Source organism: Camelina sativa, chromosome 4 (assembly GCF_000633955.1).
Source record: "Camelina sativa cultivar DH55 chromosome 4, Cs, whole genome shotgun sequence".
Classification (NCBI taxonomy): Eukaryota; Viridiplantae; Streptophyta; class Magnoliopsida; order Brassicales; family Brassicaceae; genus Camelina; species Camelina sativa.
The window spans coordinates 6,361,349-6,370,187 of NC_025688.1; the positions used below are offsets into that span (position 1 = coordinate 6,361,349).

General features: G+C 37.6%; 1 pseudogene; it reads right to left on the reverse strand.

Moving 5' to 3' along the window:
- The window catches only part of LOC104783604, a 21,129-nt pseudogene that overhangs the window by 10,750 nt on the left and 1,540 nt on the right, over positions 1–8,839 (reverse strand).

Consider the following 8,839-nt stretch of genomic DNA (forward strand, 5'->3'; position numbering starts at 1 on the left):
GAGTAGAAGTAACAGATTTAGAGGGCACACGGTTAAGTACATAGGCAGCAGTCATTAATGCATCACCCCAATATGAAATTGGAAGGTTAGCTTGTGCCATCATAGACCTAACCATTTCAAGAAGCGTTCGATTTCTTCTTTCCGCTACACCATTTTGTTGCGGTGTATATGGGGTAGTCAATTGCCTGACAATACCTTTTTCATCACACAATTCTTTGAATTGTTCAGATAAGTATTCACGACCTCGATCTGTTCTCAAACACTTGATCGTCCTCTCCAATTGATTTTCGACCAAAGTGATGTAACGTCTAAAACACTCTAGTGCTTCTGATTTATGAGAAATCAGGAACACATGCCCGAATCGAGTGAAATCATCTATAAAGGTGATAAAATATAAAGCCCCATGCCTTGCCCTCACATTCATCGGACCACAAATGTCGGAATGAATTAAATGCAATGGATATTCAGCTCTAGTTGCTTTTCCAAATGGTTTCCTTTTTGCTTTTCCGGCTAAACATGGTTCACATGTGTCAAGATCTAGTCGGGCGAGAGAGCCGAGAAGGCATTCTCTAGCCAATCTATTCATTCGATCAACACCAATATGACCAAGTCTAGAATGCCACACATTTATTTCAACATTTGTAGAACTTGTGACATATGACAAACTTTGATCAACAATACTAGTAGTAATATTCGTAGTACAATCAAGTACAATAAAACCATCACAAGCATAACCATAACCGTAGTACACAGACCCTAGAGTAATTTTTTAAACACATGTCATGGAAATTCAAACCAAATCCTAACTTAAGTAAAGCTAAAACAGAGACAAGGTCCCGACGGATTTCAGGAGCATACAAGACATCATGTAAGATAAGTGTTCTTCCGCCACTCATGTGTAGCTGACAAGTGCCAATACCCAGTACCGCAACCTTGGAGTTATTTCCTACATACAACCATCTTGAACCTTTAGGTATCCGCCGGTACTCGACATACGCATCTCGATTCCTAGTTACGTGGTCTGTTGCTCCTGAGTCTACAATCCACAAAGGATGAGATTCGGTAAGCATAACACAACTAGAAACAAAAGCATATTTGCAAGTAGAATTTAAGGATAATACCTTCTTTGCCTCAGTGCATTCACGAGCAAAGTGACCCATGGAGCTACAGTTGTAGCATTTTATTTTGGTCATATCCTTTTTCCCTCCACGCTTGCCACGCTTGGCAAATTTTTTCTGCTTCTTAAGTTCAGGTTGATAGGGAGCCTTGTTTCCTTTGTTACCTCTCTTGCGCTTCAAGCTTGAGCTTGAACTTGCAACATTGGCCTCATTGAAAGGTTTAGCAGCCTCTAAGCGCTCATTCTCTAACTCAAGATGACGTGATATATCCTCAAAGGATTTCACATTAACATTATGCGTCATTTGAACCTTCATATGGTCCCAACTTTCAGGCAACGAGCGGAGAACTGCTTGGATTTGCTGTTCATCAGATATAATTTGACCAGCACCTTTAAGCTCTCTAATCATGGTTGCCATGACTCTAAGATGCTGCCTCATCGAATGATTTGGGCGCTTCTTGTAGTCATTAAACCTCTGATTAAGTCTCCTAAGTTTGGTGGCTGAAGTGGCACCAAACTTCTCTTTCAACGCCTCCCACATGCCTTTAGCAGTGTCATACTCTTCAAACTCACACATAAGATCATCTTGCATGCAACTCAGCAACGTAATGCGAGCGATGCTATTCTTTCTTTTCCAGACAACATATGCCTCTTGATCCCTTCTATGTTGAGCGGTAGTACCCTGCTCAGGCTCTTCCATGAGATGGAAAAGAGTCTCTTTCACCTCTTGCTCTTCAAGGACATACTGGACTTTGCGATACCAAATATCGTAGTTGTCACCATCCAGTTTGTCTCCTCTATTGAGCTCCGCAATAATATTCTTACAAGCCATGCCTGTTGGAATATTCAAAGACATTAATTCGTTTGCATATTTATTCACACATAACATACATTTTGCCATAAACATAAATCAATCTAGTGTAACTCAATTTATAATACAAGATCGAGAGTTCACTATGTTCCCAATCATCACCCGTATTACAATCTTGTCACAACAAATTAACTTATATCATGCAAAATTTTAAGTTCTAAACTAAACTAGAACTCCCACTTAATTAAAGTATTTTCTAACATGAATTAATAAATAAAACATGCTTCATTAAAAAAAAATTTTGACTAAAAAATAATTTCAGATTCTTAATTTCCTTATCACGACAAAACTAGAGAAATTTATTTTTTTTAAAAAATTTGGACATACCAAACTCATTTTATTGAATAAACAATATATGTTTTAAACAAATCAGAATCTGCCACATGGCGATTACTGTTCATCGTCTTCCTCATACATATATTAAACGCCCATTTACACGAAAAAATTTCGGCCCCTATAACTCTCTGTATACTGAACGAAATCAGGCGTGCGATATACCATTAGAAAGAGAATTTCAATATCTACGCACGGCCACCGAAATCATGCGATTACGGATTTTGTACAGAGAGTTATGGGCGAATTAAAATCGGCGGTTTATTCACATATTGTCTCAAATTTATGCATTCAAATTCGGTTCTCAAAGCGATATGATAACTAAGAATGAAAAACATGCCAGAACCGTAGCCAAATGCTCTGCTACCAATGTTAGACTACTATGCGGAAGCGTGAAACCGGAAACGTACCTTCACCGGTTTAGTGACGAATATGGCATGAATCGTCTGAGAACTGATGCAGAGATCGGGGTTGAAATCACAGATGGAAATCAACCACAAGCCACCGTTCAAGTGCTCTTTCCGTTGATCTCTCGAAGCTTTCTCTCTCTAGAATGTTTTACTCTCTCTCTTTCAATGTCAATGGACACAAGTGTTGTCCAAGTTTTTATTCATGTCTCTGCGTAATCCTCCTTTTATATACAAGGCAAGAGACTTCACGAACAGCCACAAATGAGTTTCGCATCTTTTAGAAAACAACTTCTCTATTACACCGGTTCAATTAAACCGGTTCGGTATGCTCCAAATCATGGGCACAAACCGACCACAAACCAACAATTGGATACCTTGAGCAATCCCTTTAGTGATCTCAAATCGTTTTTGCCAGTTTAGCTTAGAGCTCTCATTTTTTCCTAGAAATTGAGATTGGCCAATTAGCTTACTTCTCCTAATTAAAGATATATGAAAATGCAAACTGTAAGAACTAAACAAGCTAGTGACAATATATACTAACCGAATATGTAGACATCAAGGCTTCGATTTTCTAAGTATTCATAGATCAAGATTTTCTCGCCCATGTCGTCGCAAAATCCGACAAGGCGTACTAGGTTTATATGTTGAAGCTTTGCGATCAACCTCACCTCTGTCTCGAACTCCTTGGTCCCCTGAACTGACATATCTGATAATCTTTTTATAGCTACAAGTGTTCCGTCAAGTAATCTCCCCTGTTATCACTCATTTCATAAGTTACTAAAATTTTGACATCGCCTAGTTAGATAGAAACACACATATATTATATACGATCGCATAGAAGTAAACACATACGGATCAGTGATGTATATTTGTACATATTATATATATATATACATGTGATGTGCGCAAGATGATTTTGAAAACTGTTGGGTGTAGACCTAGTTAAAACGAATATTGCGGGGAAAAAATGGAAAAGATTAAACGAATATTAATATAATTTAATTAAATAATATAAAATACCTATCATGGCAAAACTCTTTTTGATATGTTAAGATTTTTTTATATTTATAAAGATACACACTTTTAGTGTGTGCGAGCCATTTAGTTAAGAAAATATTAAAATTGGTGTCTACAAAATTAGGTAAACTATCTTCAATTCTTAGGACTCGACAACTCGGGAAGCACTTCATCTTCAGTTCCAAGTCCAGATCATGAAACCTATCTCTACCTTTGGTTCCAACACTTTCAAGGATTTTAAATGATTTGTCTCATATGTCTTCCAGCTCTGTTTGTTAAAAAGATAAAAAAAAAGTCTCCATGTAATAACTCTTCCCTTTATTATATAAATGATATCTTTTTTAAAAAAAAAAAAAAATTAGGTGAACTAGTTTAGGTGCATTTAGGACATCATTAGTGAGAATTGCTCATGAAAAAAGTTGCTTAAAAAATAATATATAATATTAAGAGAGAAGAAAAAAAATAAGAGAATCGTGCTTGAGTTGCTTGCTGAAGAAACGTTCCTTTTAACAAATAGTCAGATGTCATATTTCTAATGGTTGCCATTAACAAAAAATAAAAAATATATACATGATTAAAATAATATATATTTTTTTTAAGCAACGATGTAATCGTTACTGGTGATGGTCTTAGTTACTCGATCAAGTAGGTAATGTATGTCTATATATATATATATATATGAAGTTACTTTTTTAAGAGTTTTTTTTTACTTGTGAGCTCTTGAAACTTTGGTATTTGGTTTGAGATCTACCGAAATATTCCCTTCGATTAATTTAAATGTTGGTTTAGAGTTATTTTAACATGTCTTAAATAATAACATTGATATACTCTATATATTTATCAGTGTTGTGCGTGGAAATAATCGAAGAAAAAAAAAATGATGTTTTTAAGAACATGTTGTAATCTCTCTCCAGTGTGTCACGTTGTCGTATTAATTCATAATGAGTGTTTCTATAGTTTTGTTGTACCTTGTAAACGAAACCGAAACCGCCTTGTCCAAGTGCGTAAGAAAAGTTTTCAGTTGCCATGACGACAGTTTTAAACTCCAACCGTGAAAGTGCCAAGTCCTCGTTTTCTCCAGACAAGTATCTTCTAGTTGATATTACGGCTGCAATAATTAAGACAATAAATAAACAAAGTTGAAGACATAAAATAAAATTAAAAATCTATAGCTACACGATGAAAAATTAAAAGAAAAGTAGGTTAGAGCTACTATATCTATACCAATAGGTGTTTCCACTGCATTCGCCCTTGATCGTTTCTGTTTTTTTTTCCAAAAACAGGACATGACGAAGCAGAGAAAAATCATACCGGCCGCAACTCCAACAATCAAGCCTATGATTATTTTACTTATGCTTCTGTCATTCCCTGTAGACAAAAAAAAGGGTCCTATATCAAATTTTGTGATGCGATACCTTCTACAATATTATATAGCTGATGTTGCGCTACTAAACGTGGCTTGATGAATCTTCTTAATCGATCTTGATATATATTATAACTAGGGACAGAACATACCGAGATCAGTCTTGGCCACTCTGACGTAGAGATCTTGACCATGGGAGAAGAAAACTCTTAAATCAACTAGCTCTCCTGTCCAAATTAGACAACTCCACCCAGCGCCATCCCACATATCGACATAAGCGAATGCTGTACAGTTGTAATTGATAAGAGGGCACATGTGAGAGGCACATGTGAAGAGTAAAGAGAAGCATGTGAAGGATAGACTATAAATAGAGGTTGAGAGGAAAAATATAGGATCATCCTGATCATTGACGTGTAAAGAGGAATTAGAGATTATGTGCTATGTTCTTAGGTGATGAGATTGGAGAAATGTAACTCCAAGCTTATCAATTAGGATTTGAGATTGTATTGTGGATTGAGAAGAGATAAGAGAGAAGAGTTCTTACCTTCAAACTTATCAAATGGTGCGCTTGTGAACACGGATCGAATCAAACACTGAAGAAAGTAAGGGTTTTTACAATTTGGGGATTTTGATTGCAATGTGTCTCGAGGGATTTCCTATCTTCGATGGTGTTTCGGGTGAACTACGACCATGGATTTCATGGCTGGAGGATTTCTTTGTTCAAGAGAATTTCACGGCGGATGAGAAACTGAATCTTGCACATAGTCTTCTCGAAGGTGAAGCTCATTTGTGGTTTCAACGGCGAACACGAGTATGGGGATTATTTGACAGTTGGGGAATGATGGAGTTAGCCTTGTTGTTGCGATTCGGTGACAAAGATGAAAGAAGCAGACTCATTCAAGAGTATAGAGAAGAAAAACCAATTGAAGTCTCGGAGAAGAGGAAAGAAACGCATAACGATGCGGATTTGTGTTTTGAAAGGCAATCATTGGACGTGGAACACACTGCAATTGCAAACATGATTCTTTCATCACCACAGGTAAACATTTCTGATTCAGGACTCAACATATCAATGGAACATCCGAAAGATAATTCACTTTTGAGCAAGAACGAATCAACGTTAATGATGGGCTATGGAGATGGTTTGGTCAAGCTAGTCGAAATACCTATTTTCAATGGAGTTTATCCGTGTATTTGGATTTCCAAGGTTCAAAGATTCTTTTGTTTTTATCAAAATAATGATGTGGAGAAGATAAGTTTGGTGTCGTTGCACTTGGAAGGAGATGATTTGAGTTGGTTCACACATGTATCCTTCACAAATTGGAAAGATTTCAAATCACGATTGTATGTTCGGTTTGGGAACGTCAAGCCTTTAAGCCCTTCAATACAAACTTCTGATAATGAAGTGATTTTAGTAAAAGATTCAATGCAAGAATCAGATTCAGCTGAGGAGGAGCATGAGTTGATTGAGACAGGTCTTGGTCAGCAAAAAGCTTTGATTTTTAAAGATGAATCAAGGAACGTTCTTGAGGATTTAACATTGGATGTTCTAGAGTACAATCGACTCTTGTCACCTACTAAAGGCAGTGTTGCTTGGATGGTTCAAAAAGAGAAACAATTACATGGTTTGGATATCTCGGAAGTGGTTGATTGTTATGAGAAGCCAGCAAATATAATGACCAACAGTTCTTTTGAAGATCATTTGTTCGATATAATGCTTTTAAGAAGGTACAATTTACTATGGAAGAGACATGAACTGAAGTCTTCCAAAACCTGGAAATTCAAATTCAAGGACAGGAATTTGGTTGGATCAATGAAGCTGCTACAGGATTCACAGATCATGGGACAACTTAGTTATGATGGATGTAACTTGGACAAAGAGAAGTTGATGTTCTGCAACAATTTAGTAATCATGGATTATCAAAGAGGATTGACAAGAATAAATGGTGTGAAGCTTAGGACTGTCTCTGGAGAGTGTACTGCTAAAAATGTTTTTGAGAGATTTCACAAGCTTACGCATATAAAACATAAGGGTGTATTTCAGCTTAATGACCATGCATCAGTTGAAGACATTGTCACAAGCTCGGAGGAACTATTAAACATCGTTTTGCACAAGAGAGGTTATTTTTCAGTGTGGCATTGTCGGAGAAAGAAAAAATTAGAGCAGTTTAGCTTGCAAATATGGATGACCTGCAACTTTACGGTGATGCTATGGTGCGTAAGATCAATGTGTGTGCAACATCAGCTCTACTATGGCAGGAAACAGAATAAAGAGTATGGATATGTGATTGTATACAAGTTCCGAATCAAACGATATGATGATGTGTGGTGGTCTCAGATTGGGAAAGTCATTCAACCTGCAACTTCTGCATCTTTGTCGTTGGCACTGCCAATCATCCCAACAACTCCGCAACAGCTTATCTTCATGAAGATGAAGCATGATTTTAACATTCAAAGGGCATTGGAACAGATTCAAAGGTTTGGAGATACTAGGATGAAGACTCTTTTTGTGTTTTGTAAGGACTGGTGGTTTAAGTTCAAACACAACACATCGTCTAAAGACAACAATGCAACTTACAAAAGTCACGTTAATGCAGCGGATCCGTTTCTCAGGGTCAGCTCTACCAGTGCATCAACGATTCTATTCTCTACTGTAGTCACTGTTTTTCCATCCTCACTACAATTGTTACATCACAGCTTGAGGACAAGCTGTTTTGAAAGGGAGGAGTATTGATAAGAGGGCACATGTGAGAGGCACATGTGAAGAGTAAAGAGAAGCATGTGAAGGATAGACTATAAATAGAGGTTGAGAGGAAAAATATAGGATCATCTTGTGTGATCATTGATGTGTAAATAGGAATTAGAGCTTATGTGCTCTGTTCTTAGGTGGTGAGATTGGAGAACTGTAACTCCAAGCTTATCAATTAGGGTTTGAGATTGTACTGTGGATTGAGAAGAGATAAGAGAGAGGAGTTCTTACCTTCAAACTTATCAATAATCTTCAACACACTTCCTTTGACATCCCTTAAACTCGAGTCCCTTTTCCACAGTCACAGCCTTTGTATCCGGCAGCTTAATTTTCTTCAGCTGGTGAAACCCATCACTATTGCTTCTAAGTGGCGTTTTCCTCTCGCATCCATCCTTAAAGTCCATCCCTGTCCATGCCTCTTTGTTCCTTGCCCTAAAACCTTCGATACATGTACACATGGGTGACACGTTCGTGTCGCACTGACCGTAAGAGCCACACGCAGCATATCCGTCGCACATGTCCGTCGGAGTTATCCAATAAGATACCCAATCTTCTGCTCTCGGAAATCGTGCCATTCTATGCAATGTCCCCCTATGGTCCATTATGAGTTTCGAGTAGATCTTGTTCGTGGTGACTTTGAAGGAGTAGGTGATTTATTCACTGTTCATAATAAAATCAAATTTTAAATTTGCTGTTACAAGCGTGGCGGGTAGACCAATGGACCCTATACCATTCCAGGAGTCCACACGGGTTACTAATATTCTGCCTCCTTCCCTTATTACCCTTTGAGGCAAACCACCTCCGACAGTATCAATAACGTACCTAAAATCCCCACTTGATGGATCATGTGTACTTGCCCATGATTGTAGGAATTTGTTTTGACCGCTTCGCTTTGTCCAACCAAGTTTCATCTCGGGGAGCAATGTATCTGTCGGGAAATCAAAACTCTGCCACAACAACTGATTTGACGAGTTCCTAT